At 42.9% G+C, this 6,579-nt stretch overlaps 1 non-coding gene across 1 annotated transcript; it reads right to left on the reverse strand.

Annotated features, from left to right (window-relative positions):
• Positions 1-6,415: 6,415 nt before the first annotated feature.
• On the reverse strand, positions 6,416-6,579 carry LOC142437974 (U1 spliceosomal RNA). Its single transcript, XR_012782469.1, has one exon. It is a non-coding gene; the product is annotated as a U1 spliceosomal RNA (small nuclear RNA).

A 6,579-nucleotide genomic window follows, 5' to 3' on the forward strand; every position in this document is an offset into this window, starting at 1 on the left:
AAAACAAGTATTGCAGACAAGGAGAGGTAGCAAGAATCTTGGGTTTCCATGAAGAAAGCCAGGCATGAGCTGCATTGCTAGTACCTTCCCCAGAGGCCTACACAGCAGACAAGAGTACCCCAGTGCCAAAAGGCTCTGGGACATACTGCAAAAGTAGGGTATCAGAAGAAGCTGCCCCTTCAACATCAAGGAACTGTGCAGAAGAGAGGTCCTTGCAGAGCCCCCTAAAAAATGAACAGCTTTTTGTGAAGATGGTGTTGAAGGCAAAGAAGGAAGTCCCTGATCCTCCCAAGATGGAAGCCAAAGCAAGGGTGTTAAAGGCCAAGAAGGCCATGCTGAAAGGCATCGACAGCCACACAAACACAAAAAGAAGAAGATTCACATGCCACCCACCTTCTGGTGACCAAGACCCTGGGACTTAGACATCAAAGACCTCAGAAGAGCGCCCCCAGGAGGAACAAGCTTGACCACTGTGCCGTCACCAAGTTCCCCTGACCGCAGAGTCCACCATGAAGATCAAAGATGGCCCACTTTTGCTCATTGTGGAAGTCAAGGCCAACAAGCACCAACAGGCTGTGAAGCAGCTCTCTGACACTGACATAGCCAAGGTCAACACCTTGATCAGGCCTGACAGTGAGAAGAAGGCATTATGTTCAACTGGTTCCTGACTATGATGCTTTAGCGGTTGTTAACAAAATCGGAATCATCTAAACTGAGTCCAGCCGGCAAATGCTAAAAATAAACTTTTTCAATACAAACAAACAAAAAGAATAAACATATGACTCATTATACAGAGGCATCATTTGGATGCCTGTTAAGCAAAGTATATCCACAGAAGCTCCAACTAAGGGGAAGACATTTGCTACTTTTCCCCAATACTCCATGTCAGCTGCACCGCCCAAAGAGAATATCAGGAATAGATAGAAAAGAACAAGAAATAGGCCATACTTGGAACCCACTTCCCAGGACACCCCTCAGACCTCGGGCCACGGCTAAATTGTGGAAGAGAGAAGGAATGGAGAAGATTTTAAGTTGGCTACAAGATTGGATTTGTAAGTAGACGAGATTGGATTTATAATAACAGAAAGTGATTTCGAAGCTATGACGTCTGCCAGAGGTGTCAGTAAGGGACTGGAAGGGAAGTGGTTTCGGCACATTTGAAGACAGTGTTTAGTGACCAAAGTAAACATTTTAGTACCTTCAATTGCCTGATTCTGTTCTTCAAGTCTTCACACACCACGATCAGAAGCTCTCTCAAATCAAGATTTGACAAGTCTTTAATGGCTTACTATGAACTACCCCTGGGAGAAACATCCAAAACCTTTAATGCCCTGTTGACAATCTTTGAGTGGCTTAGTATGAACTACACCTAGGAGGAAGATCTAAATCCTTACAGCCTCCAAAGCACTGTCTTCCTCCAGTTCCATCTCACGCCTGCCACCCGTGGATGCATTTACACTGGCCTGTCAGGGCCCCTAGATAGACGAGCTGTCTTTGAGTAGAGGACAACTCGTGGGGACTCCCCGTTTGCAGAGCAGAACTCGGCATTCGGTTTCCGTGACTCTGGCCTCTTAGAAGCAGATTGCCAGGTTTGTCTTCCTAGGATTCTCCAGGTAAGTTTGAAACACTGAGAAAGTAGTCAAGTGCCTAACCATCTGTGCTACTCAGACTTACACACACTCTTAAATTCATTCTGCCAAATTGTATCCAGCCTTTCTGTATCTGCAATAAAAAGTTAATTAAAATATTTGTAAGTGAAAAAACAAACATTGCTCTTACGTTCACTACTCAGACATGCATCCGCCTCTTTTAGAGGCTCCACTATTATATTCCATTATTTGTTCCTGGACCTACACCACAATCAAGAAAGAGAGAGAGAGATGAAGTTGTTTTCGTTTAATAGTTTACTTCAAGTAATAGCTATCGAAGGGCATGCCACACAACAAATGGAGCAGGCAATGGCCTAAGAAATACAATTTGTAGTTGAGTCTCAAGGGGGCACTTTTTGATCTCTTTAAATTTGTGTCTTCCTACTTGGAAAATGGTGATAATTTCTACCTTTGTAGCTCCTTTACAGAGATTTTAGAAGGACTGAGCTAATACATTGAAACACTTCGAGAGTCCTAAAGGTTAGCTCTATCATAATTCTTGGCATTTCAAGTAGTTTGGGCTTTTAGGTCATATCCATTCGACAGAAGGAGGTCAGAGAGAAATGGTTCTTTTTCTGAATTTCTCAAGACACAGCAACAGCCACGCAAAACAGCACTTGTGATTTTTGGTTACCTTTAAAAACAAAACATAATATAAAAAGCAGGAAAGGAGGGGGTCTGGTAACTTCACCATGAACTATTCACCTCTTAGACTGGGTGTATTTCATACAGATGGTTTAAATTGTGGTCTTCTGGTTGCCTCTGACAAACTGCATTTTGACAAGTCTATTCATGTTAGACACTTTATGCAAACCTTACTTGAATACTTGATTTTGACTTTAGTTCCTGGAACTGTTCTGATTAACTTTTTCAATGTAATTACAGGTAGCACAGGTGAGTCAGTCAGTCAGTCAGAGAGAGCTAAGCTCTGGAGGAGGGCGGGGGCGGATGGGAACAGTCACCCAGGAAAAGATTTGAGGATTATGATTAAAACAACATATCACCCCGCACAAAGTAGAAACTCTGCATAAAAGTCAAGGAATGGAGCATAAAGGAGGCGCCTTCTCCGTCTTAATTGCTCCATCTCCATATATTTAGCAAATGCGCTTTGTGATTTGTTAGTAGCTTTACTGGTCTCCCAACAAAACAGACGTAACCAGCGTTGGTTTAACTAAATGAGCAGCGTGAGTTGGCACAGAGTAGCTTTTACTTCGCTTACCTGGTAATACTTGTAGGGTTTTGTTTAGGGTCAGGTCTTAACTAATTCTGAGAAGAGATGTTCTGTAAATCACATTTATTTTTGGAATAATTTTAGATTTTCAAAGAAGTCACAAAAATAATAGATCATTCCCCTGTACCCTTCAGTCAGTTTCCTCAAAAGTTAACCTGTCATATCTCCATGGTACATTGAGAGGCCTGGTGGCTCCCTGGTTACACGTCGGACCACTAACCCACAAGGTCAGCAATTTAAAAGCATGAGCCACTGTGGAGGAGAAAGAGGTTTTCTACTCTTGTAGCGTTACACTCTCTGAAACCCACAAGGGCAGGTCTCATCTGTCCTATGGGGTCACTACGGGTCTGAATCCACTTGATGGCAGTGAGGGAGGGTGGGAGGGAGGGGTACACGTTTTGTTTGTTTCTTCAAAAGCTAGGAAACAAACAATTGTACATTACTACCAACTGAACTATAAACTTTATTCAGACACCATCAATTGTTTTTTTAATCATTTTATTGGAGGCTCATACAACTCTTATCACAATCCATACATACATCAATTGTATAAAGTACATTTGTACATTCATTACCCTCATCATTCTCAAAACACCCCATCTCCATGTAAGACCCTGGCATCAGCTCCCCTCCCTTCCCCCATCCCTCCCCACAAACCCTTGATAATTTATAAATTATTTTGTCATATCTTACACTGTACGATGTCTCCATTCACCCACTTTCCTGTTGTCAATCCCCCAGGGAGGAGGTTATATGTAGAACTCTGTAATCGGTTTCCCCTCTCTACCCCATCCTCCTTCCACCCTCCCGGTATCGCCATTCTCACCACTGGTCCTGAAGGGATCGTCTGTCCTGGATTATCTGTGTTTCCAGTTCCCCATGTGTACCAGTGTACATCCTCTAGTCTAACCAGATTTGTAAGGTAGAATTGGGATCATGATAGTGGGAGGAAGCATTTAGAAACTAGAGGAAAGTTGTATGTTTCATTGTTGCTACACTGCACACTCAGGCTCGTCTCCTCTCCGCAACCCTTCCCAAAGGGGATGTCCAGTTGCCTAGAGATGGGCTTTGGGTCCACACCCCACACTCCCCCTCATTCACAATGATATGAGTTTTTGTTCTTTGATGCCTGATACCTGATCCCTTCGATACCTTGTGATCACACAGGCTGGTGGGCTTCTTCCATGTGGGTTGTTCTGCTTCTGAGCTAGATGGCCACTTGTTTACCTTCAAGTCTTTGAGACTCCAGATGCTATATCTTTTGACAGCCGGGCACCATCAGCTTTCTTTACCACATTTGCTTATGCACCCACTTTGTCTTCAGTGATCGTGTGGTGAGGGTGAGCATCACGGAATGCCAGTTTAATAGAACAAAGTAATCTTGCATTGAGGGAGTGCTTGAGTGGAGGCCAAGGTCCATCTGCTATCATAATACTAAACCAATAAATATATGCACATAAATCTATTTCCCCATCCTCATATCTAAATATATTTACATATGTACATGCCTTTATTTAGACCTCTATAATACCCTTTGCCTCCTAGCTCTTTCCTCTATTTCCTTTTACTTTCCTCTTGTCCCACTATCATGCTCAGCCTTCATTTGGGTTACAGTAATTCCTCTTGGTTACCTTACCCTTGATCACGCCCTACCAGGCCTCCTACATCCTCCTCACCACCGATTTGGATCACTTTTGTTCCCTTGTCCCTGGGTTTGTTAACACCACCACCACCCCCCACCTCCCCCTCTCCCATGTTCTCCCAGCACTCTTGGACCCATTTTCTCCTCCAGATTGTTCATCCAGCCTATCTTATTTAGACAGACCTGCGGAGATAATAACATGCACAAAAACAAGACAGAGCAAAATCAAGCAAGAAAACAAAACAACAACAAAAATCAATGACAAAAAAAACCCCCACAAAAATCACAACACAACAACAAAGAAAAGCTTGTGGTTAGTTCAAGGACTGTTTGTTGGCCTTTAGGATTGTTTTCTGGTCGAGACTGATGGGATGGCCATCAATTGTTTTCTGCTGATACTTTTTATGCTCCGGGACGCAGTCTAGAATAGCAGATTAGTACGAAAATATCTGTGTTATATTATTGCTGAGATTAAAAAATCATCAGTTCTGGGGTATTGCAGAAGGTAATCACGATCCACCTGGGTAAACCACATTATTAGTTTCATTAACTTTTAGGACAAAATAAACATGACTTTGTTGCCAGTCATTAAACGTTTTATTTACCTAATGGTTCTGAAATATGAGGGCGCTTCACAATAATTGGGGGAGGATCCGATTACCTTTTAGTTCATTTTTAAGCAAACTTCTTGAAGGCCCCTCGTACATTGTCAGAGTACTTTTTATTGGATAGCCACACAAATATTTTGCTGTAATAATTTTGTTCTGATCTCATCCAGTGAGGATGTCTAATTTTTCATCCATGAGGACATGAGAAGAACGGATTTGATTGCTAAATCTGCCTGCCAGTGAGGGAGGTGTCCACAGACACTAGAGGACAAAGCCTTACATGGTGTGCTGGCAGTTCTTAGAATCATGGATCAGAACCAGGGCTTCTCCAATGTTGGTGTACACCAAGCACACGTGGAGGGCTCCTTACCGTTCAGAGCCCTGGGCCCGTCCCTAGAGCCTCTAATCCAGCATGTCCAGGGTCAGGCTCACCCATCTGCATGCTTAACAAGGTTTCAGGTGATGCAGATGCTGCTCAACTGGGGATACATTTTGAGATGCAATGCTCTAGAATCTCCCTAATGTCACCTTTGTGGATAAATGTTTAAAAGCACAGTTTGTTTGATGGGGAATAGCCATAGTTCCCTACATCTGTAAATTGACTAACAGTTAATTAAGGAATCCACTAACTCCTGTCCCAAGTCTGTGCAAAGACTAATCGATGTCAGAAACTAAAACAAATGCATTGCGTTCCCACAGTAGTTATTACCGGTCTCTGCTTCAGTCAATGTGATCATTAACTAATACTATAGTATTATTCAAATAAATGCTATTTGCTTAATTTTAAATCATTAAGTTAGAATAATAAAATAGTTTTAATAATAAAATGATAATAATAGCATATAAAAAAACTAAAAATGCTTATCCTAACACACTCCTTGATCCCTCAGTAGAAATTCCTGGAGTGAGGTGCAACACACATCTTTTCAGGCATGCTCTCACATGTGAATGCGGCTCTGAACCCCGGGGCTTCTTCTGTACACCCCGGGACGGCCCTGCGTGGCTGCTCTTCTAACAAACCTCCAAAGGGGGCCAGTGCTGATCGTCCCTGGGGCAGACTTTGAGTAACTCTCCAGTTCATGTTGAAGGCCTTTCACAAGGAGCTGGCCAAGTACACGGGGTTTCCACCGTCGAATGACCCCTCGGAGCCTATTAGAACTATGTAGTATCTTTCAGTCACAGAAATAGGGCCTTTGAGGAAGGGATATTTTGGAATATTCTGGCTATATCCTGAATTTTAGACTTTAGAATAAACAATGAAATTGTTTTTTTGTTTTTTTTTCCTCAGGGGAGAGCGCGAACGCAGTCCCCCACTACCACAAATTATGCAGTCGAGTTTCCCACATTTGGGGAAATCGCAGGGGTCAGCACATCCGGAGTGCAATGGATAAGCCTCGCCCTGGGAAAACCACCTTCGTGATCATGGTATCTCCCCTGCCAGGTAAGTAT

The sequence above is a fragment of the Tenrec ecaudatus genome, chromosome 1, assembly GCF_050624435.1.
Source record: "Tenrec ecaudatus isolate mTenEca1 chromosome 1, mTenEca1.hap1, whole genome shotgun sequence".
Lineage (NCBI taxonomy): Eukaryota > Metazoa > Chordata > Mammalia > Afrosoricida > Tenrecidae > Tenrec > Tenrec ecaudatus.